The sequence below is a fragment of the Notamacropus eugenii genome, chromosome 1 (genome assembly GCF_028372415.1).
Source record: "Notamacropus eugenii isolate mMacEug1 chromosome 1, mMacEug1.pri_v2, whole genome shotgun sequence".
Classification (NCBI taxonomy): domain Eukaryota; kingdom Metazoa; phylum Chordata; class Mammalia; order Diprotodontia; family Macropodidae; genus Notamacropus; species Notamacropus eugenii.
Window position 1 is genome coordinate 372,980,428 of NC_092872.1, and position 27,324 is coordinate 373,007,751.

The 27,324-nt window shown below is 36.9% G+C and overlaps 1 long non-coding RNA gene across 1 annotated transcript in view; it reads left to right on the forward strand.

Annotated features, from left to right (window-relative positions):
• Positions 1 to 24,156, forward strand: part of LOC140525971 (uncharacterized) — a 70,119-nt gene extending 45,963 nt beyond the window's left edge. Inside the window, exon 4 of the long non-coding RNA XR_011974176.1 lies at positions 23,690 to 24,156. This is a non-coding gene — a long non-coding RNA (uncharacterized lncRNA). The remainder of the gene's footprint in view (positions 1 to 23,689) is intronic.
• The last annotated feature ends 3,168 nt before the right edge of the window (positions 24,157 to 27,324 follow it).

Below are 27,324 nucleotides of genomic sequence, written 5' to 3' on the forward strand. Positions count from 1 at the left end.
TATTCTTCTATAGAATTTCAACTATGTCAACTTTTTATTCTTCCAGAGAAATGCTGAAGCCTAGAAGTTTTTGAGTCTATTATAAAAGAGAGATACTTGAAGGCATGCATGGAAGCTGTAGTGTTTGTGCCACATTTCAATACAGTTTCTCAGTGTTATTGTAAATTTGTTCTTCAACAACAGTGTAGTGTCATGTTATAACAGAAATGACCTGATCCTCCAGTTTGTATGTCATGTCCTGCATGTCTTACACTACTTTTTCATGACCTTTTATCAGATTCGTCTCTCTGCAATAGTGAAAACTTTAGTTTTGCACTAGAGTAAAATAAATTCATCATATTTGGAACATAAAAAATATAAAAACTATCTGCAAACATTCCCTGTAACAAGGATGAAACTCAAATCCTTCCCAATAAGATCAGGGGTAAAGCAAGGATGTCAATATCACCACTATTGTCCAATATTTTACTAGAAATGTTAACTATACTAATAAGAGAAGAAAAAGAAATGGATGGAATTAGAATACACAGTGTGGAACCAAAGTTATCACTCTTTTCAGATGATGATATACATAGAGAATCTTAAAAAATCAGCTAAAAGGCTAATCGAAATAATAAACATTTTTATAAAAGTTTCAGGATATAAATTAAATAAATATAAATCATTAACATTTCTATATATTACCAACAAAACTCAGCAGCAAGAGATAGAGAAATTTCTTGTAAATAACTATAGACAAATAAAATACTTGGGAGTCTACCTGCCAGGACAAACCCAGGAAGTGTATGAACACAACTTACAAAACACTTTTCACACAAATAAGTCAGATTTAGATAACTGGAAAAATATTAATTGCCCATGCTAATATAATAAAAATGACATTCTACCTAAATTGATTTACTTATTCAGTAACTTACATTCAAACTAGAAAAATAGTAACAACATTCATCTGGAAGAACAAAAGGTTAATATTAAAGGAATCAATGAAAAAAAATGTGAAGAAAGGTGGCCTATCTGGACCAGATCTCAAACTGTATTATAGAGTTAAAATATCATCAAAACTACCTGGTGTTGGCTAAGAAATAGAGTGGCTGATCAATGGGATACACTAGGTACACAAGACACAGTATTAAATGACCATAGTAGTCTGATGTTTGATGAACCCAAAGACCTCAATATGACAGAAAAGGAAAATAACAAATGTTGGAGAGGACGTAGGGAAATTGGGGCATTAATGCCCTGTTGGTGGAGTTTTGAATGGATCCCGCCATTCTGGAGAACAATTTGAAACTATGCCCAAAGTACTATAAAGCTGTCCATACCCTTTGATCCAGTAATACCATTAATAGGTCTGTATCCCAAAGAGGGATAAGTACAAAAAGGGAAAAGTACCTATATTTATAAAAATATTTACAGTAGCTTTTTTTTGGTGGCAAAGAATTGGAAATTGAAGGTGGATGCAGCAAGGCTTGGGAATGGCTTTGTCACTTGCAGTGCTAATATGTATTAATTTCTTGGTGACTATGATGGATTTTACTATATGGTGTCTGAAAAAATTTTTTCTTTTTCTTTCTACATGGAGAGTCTGTTATCCTTTGTGATTGAGAACTATGCCAACATATTCATAGTCACCACCAGGGCTGTGAATATTGCCTTGGCAATACATTTAGCCTCACGAACAGCATTACAGGGTAGAAAATCTCCTTTTGGAGACAGAAAGAATTTAGAGGACGAAATGGATATCCCATGATAGGAGAATTTACGGTATTCCTCCCTGGCAAGAGAATAGACTAAAAGGACTGGACTCTGTGAAAGCTTGGAAGCAAGGTTTACAAGAAACACTAATAAGACCAGGGAAAGAGCTTGCAGGCATGTGTAGGACAGGCTGGATTTTATTAACAGGGTACTGTATTACATATAAAAGCAGAGATGAGCTGCTGAAGGAAAAAAATCAGATGGGAGGAGTTAGCTAGTTTGCATGGGAATTCTCAGTGTTCAGGTTCTCCTTTAAAACAGCAGGCTGGGAGGTCTCTGGTTGAAGAAAACTCTCTTCATTTAGTTAAGAAGTAGTGGAAGGATGGCCAAAAAAATGTACATATGATCTTTGTACAGACCCAGTCTAGTTGCCATGATGATGACTACCAAAAGAGTGCTTGGGCAGAAAATGTAACCAAGTCAGAGTTGGAATATGAAACAATGTTGTAGAGGGAGACTTCTAATGCTTAAGCTCACCCCATACTAAGGCAAAAACAAGAAAACCAAGCATAGAACACAGTGTTTAGGGAGATAATTGAGGATTTTACTGAGCTAGAGGTCACATATATTTTGAGTTAATTCACCCAAAGGATGGGAGAATTGTTAAGAGTTTGGATGGTGAGAGTCAGTGATGAAGGAGCTGGAGGAGTGTAAACTGATGGCATGGATTACTTGAAATTTATAGGTTATCAGTCAGAATTCTTTTATACAAGAAGCCTTTAGAGACTACAATATGCGAGGGGATACCAATATCACTAATCTGTTAGTTTTGGCTGCAGAAGGCTGCAGTAGGCAGTATCTTACTGACTATGTGGCCTAGTGGAGATAGAGCCTGATATTCACTTGAGAATTGTATAAGAAATTTAAAGGAGGAGGTAATGAAGACTTCCATAATGATCTGAAATGCACATGCATACTATGATACTCCCTTAGCAGTTTACCATAGGAATATAATAAGTGAAGATGGCTCCTCATGCTTACATGCACCTAGTTTTGACTTTGATAATTGGGGAAATAGGGAACCCTCTTTCAGATGTGCTGGAAAAGATTTCATAGTTAAGTGATTTAGGGGATTGGGAAAAAGATACATTTCCTTGAGAGAGAAGAGTAAATAGCATGCAGATTCAAAGTCAGAATAGATTGAGAAGGAAAGAATTATTTACTGCTCGATTCAGAGAAGGGGTAGATTTTAGAAGCATAGATGGTATTCCAACTAATGAACTACACAGAAAGTACTGAGAAAAGGGGCTTGATAATAGATGGACTAGAGAAGTAAGAACTGTCCCTAATGATCCTCCTGAAACATTATATCCAAGTTTTTCACCTTCAGGGAGAATACGAAATTGACCAAGCCACAGGTCAGATTAAAGAAATACACAGATGGCATTACAGACCCCATATCAATTTGACTATATATTGGAAAAAATGGATCAAATACTGTAACTGAGGCACAAATAGACATTGGGGTGGAGACCTCCCTTATATATGGAAACCCTGATAAGTTTAAACATGGAACTCCTATCACCATCACAGGTCTAGAAGGGGCTGAAATATCAACCAGTCAATTCAAACAATGGTGAAAATTGGACAATTACCTAGGAAAGAATATACCACAGTAGTTTTACCCATTCCTGAATACATCATTAGAATATATATATTGAGAAGTATGACTCTAAATTTACTTGAGGGGAGATACCAATTTGCAGTAAGGAAGATAGGAATTAATACACTTTTCATAGGTAAAATAAAAATGGACCCAATCACTTCACCTGAATCTTCTAAAGTAATTACTTTAAAGCAGTATCATGTGCCAGGTGAGCAAGATGAAATTACCAGTACTATAAAGGAATATGTAGATGCATGAATATTAGTCCCTACAACCACCTGACAGAATTATCCTATCTGGAGAGTACAAAAATCAAATGAGACATGGAGGATGACAGTAAATTATAGACAATTGAATAAGGTGACTCCTTCCTTGTACACTGCTGTTCCAGGTACCATTTCCTTAATAGAAAAAATTCAGAAATGGGACTTGGTACACAGTTATTGATTTAGCCAATGCTTTCTTTACTGTCCCAATAGATTCTAAACAATAGGGACAATTTGCTTTCACTTTGCAGGGCTGACAATATATTTTTACATGCTTGCCACAAGGATATCTGCATAACCCCACTATTTGTCATAGGATTGTGGCTAAACATTTAGATGAATTAGAGCAACCTGGTATATAGCTTACCCACTGCATAGATGGTATTATGATACAGAGAAAAAATGTAAAAGAAGTGGTATAAAGTTTGACACTTTTCAATGAGCATATGAAAAGTGAAGGGTGGGAAATTAACCCTACAAAGATTCAAGGGCCGGCCTAAACTGTAAAATTTTGGGGTATACAACAGAATAAGGGGCTGTGATTCTCTCGCAAGTCTGACAAAAGATTCAGAACATTCCTATCCCCACCAATAAGAAAAAGGCCCAAAAGTTATAGGATTATTTTGATACTGGTGATATCACATACCACATCTAGGACAAAGTTGGAAACCTTTATATAAAATTAATAGAAAAAATTATTTTGATTGGGGATTTGAGCAAAGTAAAACCTTTGAAGAAATAAAGGATGCCACACACTTGGCCCTGGATTTGTGGCCTATGCAAAGTGACCCAGTGGAATTACAAGTGACTGTACAGGATGAATATGCAACCTGGAGTTTATGGGAAAAACAACAAAGCCAAAATATACCTTTAGGATTTTAGTCTAGGAAATTCTCTTCATCTGGAATTCAACACACCCCTTTTGAAAAGTGGTTGTTAGTGGCATATTGGGCTTTGGTAGAAACTGAATAACTAATTTTGGACCATGAGGTAATATTAAGGCCTGGAATCCTGATTATGACCTGGATAGTGAGTACCCCAGCTTCTTACAAATTTGGACATGCTCAAGAGGCTAGCATAATTAAATGGAAATGGTATATTCAAAATATATCTAAAGCAGGCAAATTGGAGTTTCTGCTCCACATGAATCTATAGCAAACATAGATACTAAGAGAAATTACATACCCCCCTGAATCAAAGCAACAGTTGGTACAGTCCTCGGTAAAATGAAATGAGGGATATGATGGATTAACTGAAGAACAAAAGAGACATGTATGATTTGCTGATGGGACAACAAAATATTTAGGCCACAAAAGATATTGGAAAGCAATAACCTATAACCCATGTACTAGGTAGACTTTGGAAAGTACTGGGATAGGTGGAAATAGTCAATATGCGTAACTTATGGCAGTATATCAAGCTATCCAAAGAGAACAAGGAGGACAGTATCATATATTCACTGATTCATGGGTAAGTAGCTAATGGGTTAGCTACCTGAATGCTCATGTGGAAAAATCAAAATTGAGAAATTCATGGCAAAGAAGTCTGGGACAAATAATTATGGGAAGATATATGGGACATGTCTTTGGTTCCTAATTTGTCAGTTTTTCATATAGATGTTCATGTGGCCTTCACTATGCCAGAATGTGAGCACAATGTACATGCTGGTTTACTAGCAAAGACAGCTACTCAATATTTTGTCCCTACTCTGAAACCAACTGATGAACCATTACTAGCAATAAGGGTTCATCAAATGACCAGTCATTTAGGGGTCCAGACCACACACCAGGGGGCACAAGACTGAGTTAGTATCTCTCATTTATTGTTAAAACAAGTAGCCAAGAAATATTATATATGTCAGTTGGAAAAGGAATAGACTGTTCCTCAGGTAGTAACTGGAGAAATAGCAAGAGGAAAAGTACCAGCCCATATTTGGCAAATAGATTATATTGTACCTCTACCCCGAGATAAAGGATGCAAATATATATATACTTGTGTTGACATCTACTCAGGTGTACTAGTGGCTTGTTCCCATAAGAGTGTGAACCAGAAAAACACCTGTAAAACTCTAGATACCATAAGTCTACGTTATGGAATTCCAATGTAGTTCCAAAGTGACATTGGGTCACATTTCCAATGTAATGAAGTGAAGAGATATTGTGTATTAAACAATATATTGTGTATTAAACAACATAGAATATCATATTCCATATTATTCAAAAGCGTCTGGGTTAATTGAAAGAATGAATGGATTGTTGAAAGAACAGATAAGGAACTTAAGTTCTAATAATTCTTTTTTTTAAATTAATTTATTTAACTTTTAACATTCATTTTCACAAAATTTTGGGTTGGAAATTTTCTCCCCATTTCTCCCCTCCACCCTCCCCAAAACACCAAGCATTCTAATTGCCCCAATCACCGATCTGCCCTCTCTTCTAACATCCCTCCCTTCCTTTGTCCCCATCTTCTCTTTTGTCCTGTAGGGCCAGATAACTTTCTATACCCCATTACCTGTATTTCTTATTTCCTAGTAGTAAGAACAATACTTGACAGTTGTTCTTAAAACTTTGACTTCCAACTTCTCTTCATCTGTCCCTCCCCACCCATTCCTTTTGGGAAGCAAGCAATTCAATATAGGCCATATGTCTGTAGTTTTGCAAATAACTTCCATAGTAGTCGTGTTGAGTAAGAGTAACTATATTTCTCTCCATCCTATCCTGCCCCCCATTGCTTCTGTTCTCTCTTTGGATCCTGTCCCTCCCCAACAGTGTTGACCTCAAATTGCTCACTCCTCCCACTGCCCTCCCCTCCATCATCCCCCCCACACCTCCTATCCCCTCTCCCCCACTTTCCTGTATTGTAAAATAGGTTTTCATACCAAAATGTTTGTGCATTTTATTCCTTCCTTTAGTCTAATGTGATGAGAGTAAGCTTCATGTTTTTCTCTCTCCTCCCCTCTTTTTCCCTGCACTGAAAAGTCTTTTGATTGCCTCTTTTATGAGAGATAATTTGCCCCATTCCATTTCTCCCCTTCTCTTCCCAATATATTTCTCTCTCACTGCTTAATTTCATTTTTTAAAGATATGATCCCATCTTATTGAGCTCACTCTGTGCTGTGTGTGTGTGTGTGTGTGTGTGTGTGTGTGTGTGTAATCCCACCAGCTACCCTGATCCAGAAAAGTTTCAAGAGTTACAAATATTGTCTTTCCATGTAGGAATGTAAACAGTTCAACTTTAGTAAGTCCCTTGTGACTTCTCTTTGCTGTTCACCTTTTCATGCTTCTCATCATTCTTGTGTTTGAAGGTCAAATTTTCTTTTCAGCTCTGGTCTTTTCATCAAGAATGCTTGAAAGTCCTCTATTTCATTGGAAAACCATTTTTTCCCCTGAAGTATTATACTCAGTTTTGCTGGGTAGGTGATTCTTGGTTTTAGTCCTAGTTCCTTTGATTTCTGGAATATCATATTCCACGCCCTTCCATCCCTTAGTGTAGAAGCTGCTAGATCTTGTGTTATGCTGATTGTATTTCCACAATACTTGAATTGTTTCTTTCTATCTGCTTGCACTATTTTCTCTTGACAAGGGAATTCTGGAATTTGGCCACAATGTTCCTAAGAGTTTCTCTTTTTGGATCTCTTTCTGGTGGTGATTGGTGGATTCTTTCAATATTTATTTTGCCCTCTGGTTCTAGAATATCAGGGAAGTTTTTCTTGATAATTTCATGAAAGATGATATCTAAGCTCTTTTTTTGATCATGGCTTTCAGGTAGTCCCATAATTTTTAAATTGTCTCTCCTGGATCTATTTTCCAGGTCAGTTGTTTTTCCAATGAGATATTTCACATAATCTTCCATTTTTTCATTCTTTTGGTTTTGTTCTGTGATTTCTTGGTTTCTCATAAAGTCATTAGCCTCCATCTGCTCCATTCTAATTTTGAAAGAATTATTTTCTTCAGTGAGCTTTTGGACCTCCTTTTCCATTTGTCTAATTCTGCTTTTGAAAGCATTCTTCTCCTCATTGGCTTTTTGGACCTCTTTTGCCAATTGAGTTAGCCTATTTTTCAAGGTGTTATTTTCTTCAGCATTTTTTTGGGTCTCCTTTAGCAAGGTGTTGACCTGCTTTTCATGCTTTTCTTGCATCTTTCTCATTTCTCTTCCCAGTTTTTCCTCCACCTCTCTAACTTGATTTTCAAAATCCTTTTTTGAACTCTTCCATGGCCTGAGCCCACTGAATATTTATTTTGGGTGTTTGGGATACAGAAGCCTTGACGTTTATGTCTTTCCCTGATGGTAAGCATTGTTCTTCCTCATCAGAAAGGATGGGAGGAGATATCTGTTCACCGAAAAAGTAGCCTTCTATGGTCTTACTTTTTTTCCCTTTTTTGGGCATTTTCCCAACCAGTTACTTGACTTTTGGGTCCTTTGTCAAGAGTAGGGTATACTCTGGGAATCTGTGAGATCTCAGTTCCTCAAAGGTGGCACAATCAAGCATGTACTGGTCTGGATGCAGAGAGGGATTTTTGTGCCCAGAATCTTAGCAGTTAGTTACCTCTCCACAGCCACCTGGCCTCCAGTTCCCAAGTAAGCACTGGGGGCTGATTTTCAGATAAGCTAGATGGGCAGGGCCACCATTCAATGTGAGACAAAGACCAGCTCATCCAGGGCCTCCACACAGGGCTGAAGCAAGAATCAGCTTTTCAATGCCCCCAGGGGTTTTTACGCTCCAACAATGGATCTTCCCATACTGGCTGCTGTGTACCCTCTGTGGCTGCTGCCTGTTGCCAGAGCTATGGGAAAACCCTTCTCCCTTCCTGGCCTGCTGATTAAACCCCGTCTCTGACCTTTGATGCCTATGGGCCAAGGGATCTGAGGACCTGCTGCTAGGACTGGAGATTCCACCCCCGAGGTGTCCTCCTCCCAGAGTGGCACCGCGCAGCTGCTTGGCCAAGGCTGGGCTGGGCTCCACGCTCTGTTCCGTGTCTGGTGCAACCGACGTTTCTGTGGGCCTTTCAGGTCACCGTCGGCTGGAGATCCTCCTCCACTCTGTTGTTCTCCACTTCTGCTGCTCCAGAATTTGTTGAGATTCACTCTCCACAGATATTTTATGGGCTGTGGGGAGGACTCTGTGTAAGTGTGTCTTTCTAATCCGCCATCTTGGCTCCGCTCCCCCTAATAATTCTTAACAACATTGGAAAGATAATTTGTTCACTGCTGTACGTAATTTAAATAATAAACCATTAGGAAGAGGTAGGCCTCTATCCAGAAAAATGACCCCAAATCTTCAAATTAGAAAGCACATATAAATTAGGATTAGTAGCTTGAGGAATCCATGTATTCATTCATATGCATGTATTGGCTGGAGTGATAGATTCTAACTATCCAGGAGTAATTATTGTGATATTCCAAAATTTAGGTGAAGAACCCAGACAGTTCTATAAAAATGATAGAATAGTCCAAGTGATTATTATTCCTCATGAAATAATACCCCTTGTGAAAACTGACCCCCCCCCTCTGAAATAACTAGGAGAGGAAGTGAAGGGTTTGGTTCTATCAATAGAATCAAATTGGGACCTAAAATATGGGTAAAACCAAAGCCGGATGATGTTCCAAAGGCTGCAGAAATTATAGTACACAGGAAAGATAATACCGTAACTGTTGTTTATTCAGGAGAAGATGATGTCCAAATTGTTCCCTTAACTCATATATTACTGTGGATGAGGCCATGATACTGGGTTCATGGACTCCAGAGGTGTGCAGACCGTATATCTACCTGGTTTCTAGTTATTGTCTCCTTGTTTCTTTTTGACTTTTTGTCTGCTAAATTTGTTTACTAGATTTGTTTTCTACAGGCTTAGTACCTTCCACCTGCAGATGCCTGATTGCTTAAACCAAATGTTACCTCTGGTTCATGACTGTGATGTATCATCTCTGTACCTGGAGTTGACCAAACTTTAGATGCCAGCTAAAGAAGTGACCCCCTTGAATGGGATCTCAGAGCAGGGACAGCTCTATGTCCAATCTCAGCAGGAAGTAGTTATGGAAAAAGAGACCTTCACCCCATACCCCAATATTTTGTATCCCCTTTGCTCAATGGGGGAATGATGGGGTGTTTGTGTTGAAGTCCCCCCATAAGATATTGCTTTATGTGCTTATTTTGTATGATCCCTGTTATATTGTTGTAAAGTTCTGTTGACAGCAGTTGCCTATGATACTGTTTTATATTCTTATTTTCTGTCATCCCAGTTAAAGTTCTCTTGATACCAGTTACCCCCTGACTTAAGTAATGAATATGAAAGATCTTGGGGCTGAATGTAATAATAATTTAAATGAGAAGATCTTTCCCATTTATTAATAGGCCCATGTGAACTGCTTAAATCATATAGAAACCTAAGTCATATGTCATGGGAGGAGCTTGCTGAATGGGTGGGAAAGGAAGGGTGGAGCAGAACCAGGAGGAAGTAAGTGAGAGCAATTAGGGTGGGGAAGAAGAGGACACAGGTAAATAGACAGCTAGGCTCATGAGTGTTTGTTTGTGGGAAGGCCCCAGTGGGGTATAGGGGGGCATGGAGGCTTGGGAATGGTTTAGTCCCCTGTAGTGCTAATGTGTATTGACTTCTTTGCCACTCTGATGGATTTGGCTTTCTGGTTTGTGGATTTGGCTTTCTTGTGTCTGAATATTATACTTGGAGATTGAGAACTATATTCATAGTGAACACCAGTGCTGTGAATATTGTCTTGGCAAGAGAGGTAACCCTTCCCTTAAATAGTGTCATATGTTATTTAACTGTTGTACAGGATTGTAGGTAGCAACACGTTACAAATAAACACAATGACTGGTACACAGTAAGTGCAAAATCAGTGCTTGCTGAATTGAACTAAATTGAATTGAAGAAGTAGTATGAAGGACATTATTATAGATATATGTGATTCAAAAAGAAGATTGACAAGTCATGAGGGGAGAGCAATGGGCAATAGACAAGATGTCCTCATGATGTCAGGAGAATGTGTGCAAGGCCTCTAGTGAATTTAGAGGGGCATATGAATAACATTTTTTGCAGGATAAATGGGCAATGGTGGACAAGGGCAGGCTGCTGTTAGTATTGAATGGAATACATATATTGATGTGGTCACATACTCATTTGAGTATTAAAAAATCCAGAAACTTTTGATTAAAATCTACCAGTATGCTTTTGTTATATGAGAGTGGTCCTGAATTTGCAGAGGCCATGATGACAGAGCATATACTTTATTTGACAGCCTCAATATAGAGGCTTTTAAGAGTGTGTACCACTAGGAGTTCTATACTTGTTAGAAAGCTAGCCTAGTAAATAAGAAATAGTTAACAATGCACTTGATCACCAAATAATTATCTATCAATTTGCTTTCTTACTTATTTGCATATAACAACTCACACAGACCATCTATTCAGGTATTGTATAATTCACTCTATATCTATGCAAGGAGTGAAATTCTAGATCCTTGAATTCTTAAAAAAGTTATGAAGGATAATATGAAAAACTGCTTCTCAGATCCTTTCATCATCAGTCCTACAGAACTGTCTTGGATCACCATATTGCTTAGAATATCTAAGTTATTCATAGTATATCATCATACTGTGTTGCTGTTACAATTGTACTGTGTATAGTGTCCTCCTGGTTCTGCTCATTCCACTTTGCATCACTTCATGTAAGTCGATTTTCATGTTTGTTTTTTTTTTGACAGCCCATCATTTCTTCTTTTTTCTTTTTTATTTAATTAATTTGTTTTCGGTTTTTAACAATCACTTTCATAAGTTTTAAATTTTCTCTCCCTCCCTCCCCATTCCTACCCAAGACAGCATGCAATCTTATATGGGTTCTACACATATATGGGTTCCTCCCATTCTTATTAAACACATTTTCACATTAGTCATGCTGCATCTAATTAAAACAAATGGGAGAAAGCTTGAGAAAACAAAACAAAACATAACCCAAGAGAAAATAGTCTGCATTATTTTGTGTTCTGATTCCACATTTCTTTCTCTGGATGTGGATGTCATTTTTCATTAAGAGTCCTTTGGGAATGTTTTAGGTCCTTGCATTGCTGTGAAGGGCTAAGTTTCTCAAAAATAATTCTCCCACACTGTAGCTGTTACTATGTATGATATTCTCCTGGTTCTGCTCATTTCATTCAGCATCAGTACATTTAAGTCTTTCCAGGTTTTTCTGAAGTCTGCCTGTTCTTCATTTCTTATACCACAATAGTATTTTATTACATTCATATACCAGAACTTGTTCAGCCATCCCCCCATCAATGAGCATCCCCTCTATTTCCAGTTCTTGGTCACCACAAAAAGGGATGCAATATTTTTGTGCATGTGGTACCTTATCACATTTTTATGATCTCTTTGGGATACAGCCCTAGAAGTAATATTGCTGGGTAAAAAATGCTGAAGAAAATATGTCCTTTGGGCATACTTTCAAATTGCTCTCCAGAATGGTTGGATCATCTCACAGCTCCACGAACAATGAATTAGTGTTCCAAGTCTCTCATATCTCCTCTAACATTTCTCATCTTCCCGTTTTGTCATGTTAGCCAAACTGATAGGTGTGATGTGGTATCTCAGAGTTGGTTTGATTTGCATTTCTCTCATCAATAGTGATTTAGAGCATTTTTATTTGGCTATAGATAATTTTGATTACTTTATCTGAGAACTATCTGTTCACATCTTTTGACCATTTATCAATCAAGAAATGGCTTTTATTTCTATAAATTTGTCTCAGTTTTCTATATGTTTCTATATGATTCTCTTTTTCAGAGAAACTTACTGTAATTTTTTTCATAGTAATGATTACCAATTACTTATTTCCATCCATCCTGTTTTCCCTCCGCTTATCCTATTCTCTCTCTCCTTTTATCCTGTCCATTCTCAAAAGTATTTTGCTTCTGACTTTTATCTCCCTTGAACTACCTGCCCTTCTATCAGCTCCCTGTTGCCTCTTATCACTTTCCCTTCCTCATTTCCTGTATAGTAAGTTACATTTCTACATCCAACTGAGTGTGTATATTCTTCCCTCTTTGAGCCAATTCTGATGAAAGTAAAGTTCATGTGTTCCTCTCCCAACTTCCACCATTTTCCCTGACACTGTAAAATCTCTTATAGACATCTTTTATGTCAGATAATTTATCTCATTCTACCTCTCCCTTTCTACTGTTCCCAGTTCATCCTTCTTTCTCATCCCTTAATTTTATTTTTTTAGATAATTATGCCTTCACATTCAACTCACACTTCTGCTTTCTGTCTATGTACACTACTTCTAACAGCTCTACTAATGAGAAAGTACTTAGGAGTTACAAGTATCATCTTCCCATGCAGGAATATAAACACTTTAACCTTATTGAATCCCTTTTGATTTCTCTTTCCTGTTTACCTTTTTATCTTTCTCTTGAGTTTTTCATTTGAAAGTTGGATTTTCTATTCATCTCTGGTTTTTTCATCAGGAATTCTTGAAAGCCTTCTATTTCATTGAATGTCCATTTTCCCCACTGAACTATAATAGTCAGTTTTGTTGGGTATATTATTTGTGGTTGTAATCCTAGCTCTTTTGCCCTCTGAAATACCATATTCCACATACTATGGTAGTTTAATGTAAAAGCTGCTAAATCTCTTGTTATCCTGACTGTGGTTCCATGATATTTGAATTGCTTCTTTTTGGCCGCTAGCAGTATTTTCTCTTTGATCTTCAAGTTCTGAATGTAACTATAATATTCCTGAGAGTTTTCATTTTGGGATCTCCTTTATGATGTGATCCAATTTCTATTTTAATCTTTGTTTCTAGAATATCAGGGTAGGTTTCCTTGAAAAATGATGTATAAACTATTTTTATCATGGCTTTCAGGTAAAATAACTTAAATTTTCTCTCTTGGATCTATTTCTAGGTCAGATTTTTTTTCCCCAATGAGATATTTCACATTTTCTTCTGTTTTTTATTCTTTTGTTTTTCTTGACTGTTTCTTGTTGTCTCATGAAGTCATTGGCTTCCATTTGCTCAATTCTAATTTTTAAGGAATTATTTTCTTTGCTTAGCTTTTTTACCTCCTTTTCCATTTGGTCAATTCTATATTTTAAGGAGTTCTTTTTGGTGAATTTTTGTAAAGCTTTTTCCATTTGGCCAGTTCTACTTTTAAAGGTATTTTATTCCTTGGATTTCTGTGCCTCTTTTACCATTTGGCCTATTCTGTTTTTTAAGGTGTTATTTGCATCAGTATTTGTGTATGTGTGTATGTGTGTGTGTGTGTGTGTGTGTGTGTGTGTGTGTTTTACTGAACTGTTTACTCTTTTCCCCCCAACGATTTTATTGCATAACTCTCATTTTTCTTTCCAATATTTCCTCAGCCTCTCTTACTTGATTTTTAAACTTTTTTGAGTCCCTCCATGGCCTGAAAACAATTCAGATTTTTTTTTTGAGGCTTTGGATGCAGGACAACTTTGTTGTTTTCTTCTGAGTGTGCAGTTTGATCTTTCTTATCATCAGAGTAATTTTCTATGGTCACAATTATTTTTTGTTGTTTGCTCATTTTCCAGCCTTTTTCTTGACTTTTAACATTACTCTAAAATGGAGCTCTGCTTCCCAAGTGTAGGCACTGTTCCAAGCTTCAGATTTTTTTGTGCCATTGTTTTCAGAGGTAATTTTGGAGGCTTGTGAGTTTTTGGCTCTTACAAGACAGTATAATCTAGGGAGAAGTATGTTTACTAGTCTCCTATCCTGTGCACTGGTTTATGAATGACTACAAGCACTCTTTTAAACCATGGAACTGAGACTAGGGTCTCAGTCATTGCCCAGTCATTACCTAGATCTAATTATAGGCAATGCAACAGAGCCTTGCCCCTGGTGCCAGCAAAGTGACCCCTATAAATATCCTTGTGACCTATAGTCTGAACCCCTTATTGTCTGTGGGATGAGAGGTCTGGAAACTGCCACTGCTGCCACTGATTTATTTGCCCTGAGGCATGCTCCTATTTTGCTTGGGCCTGATCTGTACTGGCATGGCCTGCATTGGACTGCACTCCTCTCTTACTTTGGTGCAATAGACCTTTCCTACCAACCTTCTAGGTTGCTTTGGGCTGGAAAAATCTCTCATTTTGTCTTTTTGTAGGTTTTCCCACTCTAGAATTTGTTTAGTGTCATTATTTAAAGGGATTTGGAGAGTTTGGGGGAGAACGCAGGGAAATCCTTGCCTTTACTTGCTATCTTGGCTCCACCTTCAATTGCTATTGTTAATGAAATTAAGTGGAGAACTTTGTTTCTGAATATTATGTTTGGTCTGATATCAAGGAATTCTTTCCTTGTACCATGTCTTAATTCCTAACACATTGAAATTATATTGCATCAGCTAATGAAGTGGATAATATAGCTGATGGGCCTGGCATTTTCTGACAGACAATGACCAGTGGAAAGAATTAACCCTACTGATAATAAACTGCTAGGAAATTGGTGACCTTTAAATCATTAACAGCCTTATGAAGCATAAAAATGTAAAGGAAAAATGATTTGTGCCTGGAGAATTAAATGATGGACTCACTCATTTCCACAAACAGTTTTCAGAAACTTTTTTTCCTTGCAGCAAAGAATGTACAAATGGTTACCAAGGTGGGAAAAACAAACCACAAAACAGAACAAAAATGTGGTGTTTGAAATATTTTTCAATGTGTTTTTCACCACTCCTCAATTTGTCATTGTGGGTGCAAAGTGTGAGGATCAGATAGGGCTGAAAGGTCACTTTCACTGAAGGGTAACTTAACACTGCTAGAAAAGGCCTCCTGTAAGAAACATTGATTGCCAGGGGAGAGGAAAGAGGTTTTAGTGGTCATTAATATCTTCCCCCTCCCCTAAGGATTCAGATTCTAAATTGAGCTTTTTGATGCTTTCTGAATCCTGGTAATAGACAGAGATCTGGAACCATTCAGTTAACATGAGCCTAAAGTTAGTTTAGGTATTAAAGTCACTGTTGAACCTTTAATGAAGCACTTGACAGGAGCAGGAATAAGCTATTTTGAGCCTAGTTTTCTGATACTTCAGTTCTGAAAAAGGCCTGGATGAATTGGTCTACCTGCTGCAATTATATATATATATATATATATATATATATATATATATATATATATATATATATATATATATATATATATATATACACACATATATATATATATATATATATGTGTGTATGTATATATATATATATATATATATATATATATATATATATATATATACACACACACATATATATATATATATATATATGTGTGTATATATATATATATATATATATATATAAGTGTATCCTGGGAGAATTTGGAAGGATAGAAAATATGGCCAAAATCTCTCTGCTGATATACACAGACAGGCTATCAGACTCTACTGGTGATTGTTCTCCCAGTCTAAAAAGTTTACAGGGAATCATTGAGGTCTCTTTAAGGATGGTGGGAGGAAGACTGGAAGACTTTTCTCTTTCAACTACAAAGAGGCATATACTATCAAGTTCAGCTGTGCCGGAGATTCAGTGGGCCTGTGGAGGCAATGAGTCATTTTTTAGGGGATCTAGACAGACCTGCTTTCCACTGTTGCTGCCACCTCAGAACATCACTCATCAGTCATTGCTACACAATCTTCCAGGAAATTGTCAAAAGGAAACTCCTGTGTTGGCTCTAGGTCAACCTCTGGTTCAATTCTGAAATACAGAAACACTTATTGAAACACAGGAAATTTTCTGTTTTTTTTTAAATAGGTAAGTTTGGCTAAATTGAGGTAGGGATGGGGTGGAGTGAGGAGATGATCCTTTTGGCAAAAAGTATTTTCAATATGAAGTAAAGTCCCCTCTTCTGTTGGTTTAAGGGAAACTGCCAGGAAATTGATATCTGCTTTAATGCAGCTAGGGGGTACAGTATATAGAATGCTACACCTGGAATCAGGAAAACCTGAGTGCAAATCTTGCCTCAAATAGTTTCAAGCTGTGTGATTCTGGGGCCAGTCACTGAACTAGGTTCCTCATCTGTAAAATGAAGTGGTTGAATTTAATGACTTCCAATTTCCCTTCTAGTTCTAAATCTATGATCCTATGAACTCATTTATCATGAAAGGTAAGGTACATCTCTACAGAGAAGTAAGAATTTACCCACCACAATCTAGCTTCAATTTATAAATAATAGGGAAGGAAAATGAATGCTTTATCTTTTCAAGGTCACAGAGGTGGGAATCAAAGAAGAGACATTTTCAGTTGCCCAACTTGAAGAGGGGGTACAATTCTGAGGTAATCTCTTATGAATAGTTTTCCAGCTTAAACTTTTTTATGCCATGTTTAGCATATTATTAGGGATAACTTACATAGCCTAAAAATAAACTGAAAATCAGCCTGAAATTCAGAAATTTGTTATTTTTTTATATGGGAAGTTTACATGAATATCCTTTTGGCCAGCAGGCTGAGGTGTGAGTATAATAGACTCTGGAAACCTTAGCCTAAGAAAATTGGACATGGTATAATAATACCACAAAAGCTATAGTAGCCAGGAAAACCTTTGAGAATTCAGTGGGAGCTGGTTGATAATTCAATCAAATGCATGACACTAAAACTAATTAAATGAACCAGTAAATAATTGTGGTGAAAAGTTAATTACAGAGCCTTGTTGAATATTTAGGCCTCACAGCTTCTAACTATGCCAACAATCTTGTATAACTCTGCTACTCTTTTTGTTTGTTGGGTTTTTTATTGTTATTTATTTATTTTTAGCATATTTTTCTTTTTAAATTTTAAATTCCAAAGTATCTCCTTCCCATTCCTCCCTGACCCATTGAGAAGGCAAGTGATATGATGTCAATGATACTTGTAATACCATGCAAAACACATTTCTACATTAGTCATACTTTTTTTAAAAAGCAAGAAAAATAAAGTGAGAAAATTATACCTCAATTTGCACTCAGAATTCATTAGTTCTTCTCACTTTACTTTGCATCAATTTAACTAGGTCTTGACATTTTTTTCTGAAACGACCCCCTTCATCATTTCTGACAGAATAATAATACTCCACTGAAGTCATATACTACAACTTCTTCAGTCATTCCCCAGTTGATGAGTATCCCCTTGCCTTACAATTCTTTGCTACCACAAGAAAGTTGCTAAAATATTTTTGTACATATAGGTCCTTTTCCTTTCTCTTTGATATTTGTTGAGATATACACCTCTTAGTGGTACAAGTTTATTGCCCATTAGGCCTAGCTCCAAATTGTTCTCTAGAATGGTTGGATCAGTTCGCTAACAGTTCATTAGTGTACCTATTTTTTTCCTCACCCCCTTCAGCATTTGTCATTTCTGATAGGTGTGATGTAGTTACCTCAGAGTTGTTTTAATTTGCCTTTATCTAATCAATAGTGATTTGGAGTATTTTTATATGACTATAAATTGCTTTGATTTCTTCTGAAAACTATGTATTTATATCCTTTGGCCATTTATCACTTGGAAAATGACTCTTATTTTTATAAATTTGACATAGTTCTACACTCTGCTTATATTTGAGAAATGAGGTCTTTGTTAAGAGAAACATGCTGTAATGTCTTTATATTAATTTTGTCTATGATGCCTGCTAGCAAAGTGTTGTTTCTTTGCTTATCCCTTTTAATTAGGTAAATTTTTTTTTCTTTTGCTTTGCATGAGATCATGATTCATATCCTTTCCTTTGTTTAGTTCAACTGAAACACATAAAATTCTTCTCCAGCCCTTCATTTTTACTCTCTGTGTGTCTTTCGGTTTCAGATGCCTCACTGGTACACAGAATATTGTTAGATACTGGTTTGTAATCCATTATGCTATCTACTTGTATTTCATGGGTGAGCTCATTCCATTTACATTCACAGTTATGATTACTGTGTATTTCCCTCCATCCCATTTTCTTGTTTCTTCCTCTCTTTTTTTGTTGTTTCTCCTCAAAAGACTAGTTTGCTTTTGACCATTGTCTCCATTAATCTGCCCTCACTTTTCTCGTCCTCTACGTTATCCCCTTTCTCTTATCCCCAACCCCCTCCTATTTCCCTATTAGGTTAGTTACATTTCTATACACATCTCTCTGTGTGTGTATACAAAGATATTAATATATGTATGTGTATATCTATATGTGAATATCTATATATAATATCCATACACACAGATACATATATTCTTTCTTCTTTCAACTAGTTTTGCAAAAGGTTTTCTGCCACCTTAAACACTTTCCTCTCCATTTTAAAAACTCTTCCTTGTGTATCTCTTTTATGTGAGAAAACTTTCCTCCTTCTACCTCTCCCTCCTTCTTGCAGTGTCTCCCTATTTCTCACCACTTCATTTTTTTGGGGGCACCTCATTCAAACATGATCACCTCACATCCATGCCCTTTTGACTATGTAGACTCGTTTTAACTGCTGAAATAATGATAAAGTTCTTAACAGTTACATGTATCATTTTCTCATGTAGGCATGTAAGCAGTTTTAACTTTATTAAATTTCTTATGATTACTCTTTCATTTTTACTTTATCAGTGAGTGTCTCTTGAGTCTTATGTTTTAATGTCAAATTTTATATATAAAATATATAAATATATCTATATTTATATATTACATACATACATACAGACATACATATATATATATATATATTTTCTCCCTGAAGGATTATCCTCAGGTTTGCTAGCTAGGTCATTCTTGGTTGTAATCCTAATTCCTTTACCTTCCAGAATATTGTATGCTAACCCCTCTGCTCCTTTAATCTGGAAGCCACTAAATTTTATGTGATTCTCACCATGGCTCCATGATACTTGAATTATGTCTTCCTAGCTACTTGAAATATTTTCTCTTTGACTTGAGAGCTCTGGAATTTGACTATAAGATTCCCAGGAGTTTTTATTTGGGGATATCTTTAAGTAGGTAATTGGATGGATTCTTTAAATTTGTATTTGACCCTCTGGATCTAAGATATTATGACAATTTTTTCAAGTATTTCTTTAAATATGAATGTCTTGCTCTTTCTTTGATCAGGGCTTTTAGGTAGTTGAATAATTCTTGAGTTATTATCTCTTTTTGATCAATTTTGTTAGGTCAATTGTTTTTTGTTGTAGTCTTTTTTGATGAAATATTTCACAATTTCTTCTATTTTAGTCTTTTTTTACTTTATTTTGTTGTTTCCTGATGTCTCATGGAGTCATTAGCTTTCACTTTCCAATTCTACTTTTTAAGTAATTATTTTCTTCATTGAGATTTTTATACCTCATTTTCCATTTGACCATTTTTAAGGAGTTCTTTTATTTAGTCAGTTTTTGTATCTCCTTTTCCATTTGGCCTGTTCTGCTTTTAAAGGAGTTAATTTCATCAGTGAATTTTTGTACCTCTTTTACCATTAAGTCAATTTTGTTTTCTAAGGTTTTATTTTATTCAACATTTTTTGTGTGGCTCTTTTACCAAATTATTAATTCTTTTTTTTTTCATAAATTTCTTCCCTCCCTCTCATTTCTTTTCCCAATTTTTCCTCTACCACTCATTTATTTCTTTAACTCTTCCAGGAATTCTTGTTGGGCTTCAGTCAAATAAAATTTTAGTGTGAGGCCTTGTTTTCACATTGTTGTCTTTTTCTGAGTTGATGTCTTGGTCTTCCTTGCCCCATTTACCAGCTTTTTATGACCAAATTTTTTTTTGTTTTTTTGTTCATTTCCCCAGTCTATTTTGTGACTTTGAATTTTATATTAAAGTGGACTCAGTGAGATGCTGGTATGAACTGCAAAAGGTGATCTCATGGGAAGGGTGGGAGAGTGACTGTTCAACCTGGGCTGAGGTAGGATTCTCCTGATTCAATTTCCCCCTTGACACCTGGCAGACTTTAAGCCCTACTGAGTGCAAGTGGACAATCTAATCCTGCCTGGAACTGACATGAAGTTGGAGAGATATTGTATCCCCGCAATGTCCCTACTCTTGATGGCAATTTCCTATAGTCAAAAGGTTTGTAAGCTTAATACCAGATCTAGTAAATTAAAGATTATTGGTAGGGGAACATCCAAGGTTAAGTCTAAAATTAAGCTATTAGACTTAGGACTTTAGGCCAACAACAATAAGTTAGGGTCCTTTAATTCTTAGTAATACTGTGGAGACAATTAGGTCAAGAGCTTGTGAAGTTAGCAACATAAATATTATTTGTGTCTCAGTTGGTTAATGTTTTAAAAAAAAATCTTTTGTGGTCCAAATTGTAAATGCTCTAAAGAGAAGTATCGCCTGACCAAAAGTTTGAAGTGTTTTATATGTTATAAACTGTGTTAAAAATGAAAAAGAAATTTTTAAAAAAAGGAAAAAAATGATAGAATAGTTCAAGTGATTATTATTCCTTGTAAAAAAATATCCCTTGTGAAAACTGACCCTCCTTCTGAAATAACTACCAGAGAAACTAAAGGGTAGAGTTCAACTAATAGAATGAAATTGGGAGCTTAAAGTATTGGTAAAATAGAAGCCAAATGATGTTCCAAAGGTGGCAGAAATTACACCACATCGGAAACATATTACCATAATTGTTGTTTATTCAGGAGAAGATGATTACCAAATTGTACCCTTAAGTCATTTTTCAACCCTGAATGAGACTGTAATAGTGGGTTCATGAACTCCAAAAGCACAGCTGACACAACCTACCCTGGTTCTATTTGTTTTCTCCTTGTTTCTTTTAGACTTTTTACATGTTAAACTTGTTTCTTAGTTTGTTTCCTGCAGGCTTAGTACCCTCCATCAGCAGATGTCTGATTGCTTAAGCCAGATGTCACTCCCTGTCCACAGCTGTGATGTGTCACTCCTAGACCTGGCATCAACCAAGCTCTGGATGCCAGCTAAAGAACTGGCTTCTTTAATGGGACATCTTGGAGTAGGGACAACTCTATGGCCAATTTCAACTGGAAGTAGCTATAGAAGAAGAGACCTTTACCCCTTACCCCAAGATTTTAGACCCCATTCGATTGAGGGGGGAATGATCGGGTGCTTGTGCTCAAGCCCCACCCAAATATATTGTTTTTATGCTTATTTTGTGTGATCCTTGTTATATTGTTGTAAAGTTCTGTTGACACCAGTTGTATAAGATATTATCTTATATGCTTATTTTCTGTTATCCCTGTAACAGTTCTGTTGATGTAAGTTGCCCAACCAACCTACGTAATGAATACTAAAGATCTTGGGGTTGAATGCAATGGTAGTTTAAACTGGGAGATCTTTCCTGTTCATTAATAGGGCCATGTGACCTGCTTAAATCACATGGAAGCCTAAGTCACATGTGGTGGGATGAGCATGATGAATTGGTGGAACAGGAAAGTGGAGCAGAACTGGGAGGAAGCTGGTGAGAGCAGTTAGAGAGGAAGGAGGATAGGACAAGGAGACAGTTAGGATTTTGAGTGCTGGTATATGGAAAGGTCCCAGCAAAGAGGCGAGGGTGAAGCATGGAAATGGCTTTGTCCCCTACAGTGTTATTGTGTATTGACTTCTTGGTTACTGTGATGGATTTGGCTTTCTGATGTTTGAGTAAATGTATTTTTTTTTTCTACCTTCTAAAAAAAAAAAAAAAGACAATGATCCAAAAAAAAGTAGTTAACTATCATAATCCACCCTCACCCACTTGGCAGATAACAAAAGTAAAATGTTTTGTACCTAAATGTTTAATAAATGTTTGCTGAATGACTGAAAAAAAATTTTAAAGTGGGCTCTGCTCAAACTGGGTATAGGGAGGCACTGTCCCAAGCTTCAGATTTTTTGTGCTCCTGTTTCCAGAACTACTTCTTGGGGTCTGCAAATTTGTGATGCTTCAAATGTGATGCTATTCTGGGAGAATGATGGTCACTACTTTCTTGGCATGCACTCTAGTTTTTACCCATGAAGGGCCCCTGGCCCTCTGCAGCCATGAAAGAAGTAGACCTACCTTTGCTTTAGAACTGTGATCAGGTCTCCTATTCCCTTGTGATCCATCACTGCACTTCTATCCAACTTGGAACTGTGTGTGGATAGTAGACTTGTTAGTTAGTCAGAGCCAGCTGCACACAGGGATGGCAAAGGGTCCCCTGTAATCTCTTTCTGCTTAGCTATCAGAGACCCTTACTGTCTCTGGGTTGAGAGCTCTTTAATTTGCTACTATATCCTCTATTTCTGCCATTCTCTGTATGGGCTTTATGTAGGTTCCTACCCCTATCACAAAACATCACAAACCTTTACTTCCAACCTCCTAGGTTTTCTTAGGGTGGAAAAATGCCTTCCCCTGAGCTTTTGTTTGCTCTGCCCCTCTAAACCTTGACTTGAGACCTTCTTATAAAGATGTTTGGAGGGGAATGCTGATAGAGTTCAGTTGGTTTGCCTCTAATCTTTCATCTTGGCTCCTGAGAGCTGACTCTGTAGTTCTGAATGTTCATGTAGTAATCTCCCTGCAGGAAAGAATCATGGATTGTTAATAGGACATTATAATATTTTATGTTTTGGGTTCATTGTGATAGTTGTTGTGATATGTTCTTCTATAATTCCTCCTACCTTATGCTACCTACAACTTCTCCTTGCCATGAAATCTACCCTGTTCTATTGGGTCAACTCTTTAGGTAAGACATATGCTCAAAGAGTTTAACTAGAAATCAAGTATTGATTTGGTATATATGCAAATCTTTTCAACCACATGTCATGGAAAGACTGGCCTATGAGGGCACACTCCTTAGAGTATATCAATTTACCCTTCCTGGAGAGTTGTACAGAACAGGAGAAATTCTCTGTCTACCGCCAACCTAACACATGGAACTTAGGAAGTCAGTGTAAAGTACCCATGAATGCAGAATTATGGAGCAAAAGCTCTATTTACATGCAAATTATCAACATGTTCCTCCCTTTTCCTGAACCTCTCCCTCCTAGTGCTAAGGGATGTGCAAATTGTTATAAGCTGGGCATAAGAGAAGGGAGGGAAAAGGCCGTGGCCATTTTCCCTTCCTTTCCTTCCCCTCAACAGACACCATGTGTCCATGATTGAGTAGTGCCTGTTCATTTGTTTTCTTTTTTCGTTAATCTTAGATGAATGAGTATTTTAAGATGGGAATATCTATGCAACCAATGAGTCAAGGAGATCCATCAAATCCGTACAAGGATTCACCAACAACTGAACTCCTGCAGCAATTAACATCAGGAATTGAGTCCATTGAGGTGCCAGTATACTGACCACACAACCTTCTTTACTCAGTCCAGCAGTGGAGTGATCTATCAGCTGAAGCATCTGTTCTGGAAGAAGTCAGCTTAACTGATTAAGGAGGAGGCTCATCCATTACAGTGTAAACTCTGAAGTAAACCTGATGAAAATTTTACAAAAAGAGAAAAGGCCTCTTGGGACCAAGAGTTGAAGGGTACCCTCTTGGTCCCACCTACTTTTATATGTTGGCCTCATTATCTTTCTACTTAATAGTTGCTCCCATTCTCCACAGGGACTGAGTTTTTCAGTGGATCAGTGTATACCTGGTTTAGGGAGCTGTTTTTATAACACCTGTTCTTACTACATTTTATTGGTAAAATATCCTTTTGTAAAAGCTAATTGATATCAACTAGTTGATTGATCATGGGGCAACAGATAGGATGGAGAACCATGAACAGGTTTGTCTGATATTAGAACTCTGATGAGAAAAGTTGCCTGCCTTCTAGAGACCTAGTCTACCTCTGTTAAGTTGAGGAGTTAGGAAAACAACCTAAGGGAGATAATCTGTCCTTTAGGAAAAGAATATACAATTATTCCTTCCACATCAGAGGGGTGGGGTATGTTACAGGCATGGAACCTCTGGGGTCTGGCAAATCCACCTAAATTTTTTTGACCCTCCATTCATATCAGACAAGAAGTTTGAATTATTATGGCATTAAAAGATAAAATAAGTTGATATTATAGAATACTATAAATATATTTTAGGCATTTCTAATTTTCTAAACATTTTCTGTGTTTTTTTGCTAGCCTTTCTGTGTCTTTCTAATGCCTACCTGCAATATACTGAAACCATGGTGAGGAAATTTGTGATGTAGAAAGGATAACTGTACTGGAGAAATAAGTAAAGGCAGTTCTACTATAACAAGACATATGGATTCCCCAAAAGCACCATAGCTATGCAAAATCTTGCAATAAAAACCACAGAGCTTCTGGGAAAAATGGGATTAGGGGCACAACACTCAAAAACTTCATCAGTGACACATAAAAAGTAAGATAGGAACCTAATAAAAATGATAGCACAGTTTTATGCTTGTTTAAATGGTTAAGAAATATGTAAATGCTACAATAAACAGTGTCTATGGCCTCAGCCTACTTCTCAGCTTGCTCCTCATAATGTAGAAGCAATTTTTGGTAGTCTGTAATTCTGGGTCTCAGGTCTGGAGACCATGGCAAAAGAAGATGGAGGTGGTATGGACCTGGCCTTCTCCACTCACAACTCCTACTGAACCAGAAGACATATAATACTTTGCATAAAGTTTGCTTAGAGAGATAGGCATCAGAATAATTTCAGCCTGTGAGTTATTGTGAAATGACATAGTTTGCTGCATCCTCACTATTCTTGAGGAAGAAATCAAGTAGGAAGGAATCTCATAAAAGCAAATGCAAAATTTGCATTATGCTCAAATGGTCCTCTATCAATTAATTGTATTAGGATAAATTTGCATTTTTGGAACACTTTGCATAGCTGACTGTGGTTGGATTCACTCAAATATTTAAAAAAAAAATGTGTCTTCATTTATTTGAAAGTTCCCTCCACATATACATATTATAGCACATCTATATATACCTATAATATTCAGTTCCTATACATAACCTCCCATAAATTCGCCCCAATGAATATTATCAATGTTCTGCAGTCCTTTCTCAACTTCTTCTAACATTGGAAGCATACTAGCAAAGCATTCTTATCGTCTACAAGTCACCCTTTGTCCTTGCTATATGCAACCAACTTTATTTCACTTCTTATAATATGATTTATTTTTGATGACATCCATTACTATTGTTTTTCCAAGTTCCCCAGTGCATATATGAAGTAGCCTCTTCATACCCAGCATACACCTCTCCATCATCCCTGATGGGATTTTTTTTCTTCAGAGACTCTTGTATTCTGTGTCATATTGCTTTGAAACAAAGTAGTTGTTCTACCTAAATTAAAATCCCTAACAAAAGTCCCCTTCTTTCGAGTGGCATTTATTTTCTTACTTTGAGGGCTAACGTTTGGTGAGTCTTGGCATTAGGATATAAATTGGACCAGGGCAAGAGACAACCCATTAGCCATGTATCCTGCACTACTGATGATGCAAGGCCTGCAATATATAATACTATCCCCTCTTGTCATCCTCATCTCTGAGGTCTGATGTGGTTGAGAAGTTCCAGCCTTGAAGAATAAGGTGAAAAGAGCAAATTATGGGCCCCATGGTTTTCATTTTCCCTGTAGTATTTCTTGTTCTGATCTCCCTCTTGTGTTTTTGATTGCCTACAGGCTTCATTAAGTGTAAACATAACAAAACTTGCCTTCTGGAACATGTAGCTGGCGAGTCAAACACAACTAACTCCCTGGGTATGTGAAAAGCTTCACTAAAACAAGTCTTTGTTTCTATATACCCATTCATACACAAGGGAAGGTCCAGAGATCTAGTGAATTTGATTAGAACTCTTTGAAATCCTAAGCAGAAAATCTCAGTAAAAATAAGGACTCAAAATGAAGTAGAATGGCATTCCAGACCTATCAGGGAGCTTTTTAATTTCATTCCAGTCAGGAAGGGGCAAAAAGACCTTTGATGAATTCACTATTCTTTCCATTCTTTTTCTTCTTCCTCTTCTTCTCTCCTCTTGGGCTAACATATGGAACATTGTACCTCAATAGGACTGAGGACAGGCCAGTTTACTCCCTAAGCATTGACCATAAGTATAATTATCAATCTTTGGGGCTTCAGAACTCTCCTATGCTGATGGGCTCAGCTCTACATCTGCTTCACAGATGTCCTGCTTTGCCACCAGGGGAGGAGTTGGGTACATAAATGAGCATGAACTAGAGTTTGGGAAACAAAGTGAATCTAGTCTGTAAGTCTGCAGTAATTACGTGAGAAACTATGCTAAAGACAAAACAAAACAAAATCCTGTAGAAGAAAAAAAATAAAAACTTGTTGAGGAGTAGTATTCTAATTCATGCAGACTGGTTATGTCATCAGAGTCAAGTGGCAACTGAAGAAATTAATAGATTTATTCACAGTTGATAGTCAACCAGTTAAATTCTACCTTTACTAAAATACTTTAAGTGCCTATGTCAAGATACACTTTCCCTTCACTAATTCAAATTATAGTCTTTCTGTGATTTAGCAGAAAATGATCTTCATGAATTGCTGTGGCCATGATTATCATGTGACCAACTCTGATTTTGTATGCCTCATAAGCCACCATACCTAATACTTGGGAGAACCAAGGCACAATGAAAAGAGTATTAGATTTGGAATCAGAGGAAGCACAAACCCTGGTTACTTGAATAACACTGGGTAAGTTACAACCTCTCTGGGCCCCAACTTCATTATCTATGAAATGAGAGGATTGGAGTAGATGGCTTCTTTGGTCCTTTCTGACTCCAAATCTTTGATTCTATAATCTTTTAAACAGAACCTTCAGGAAACCAGCATCATCTCCCCCATCATGCCAATGATCCTTAAGG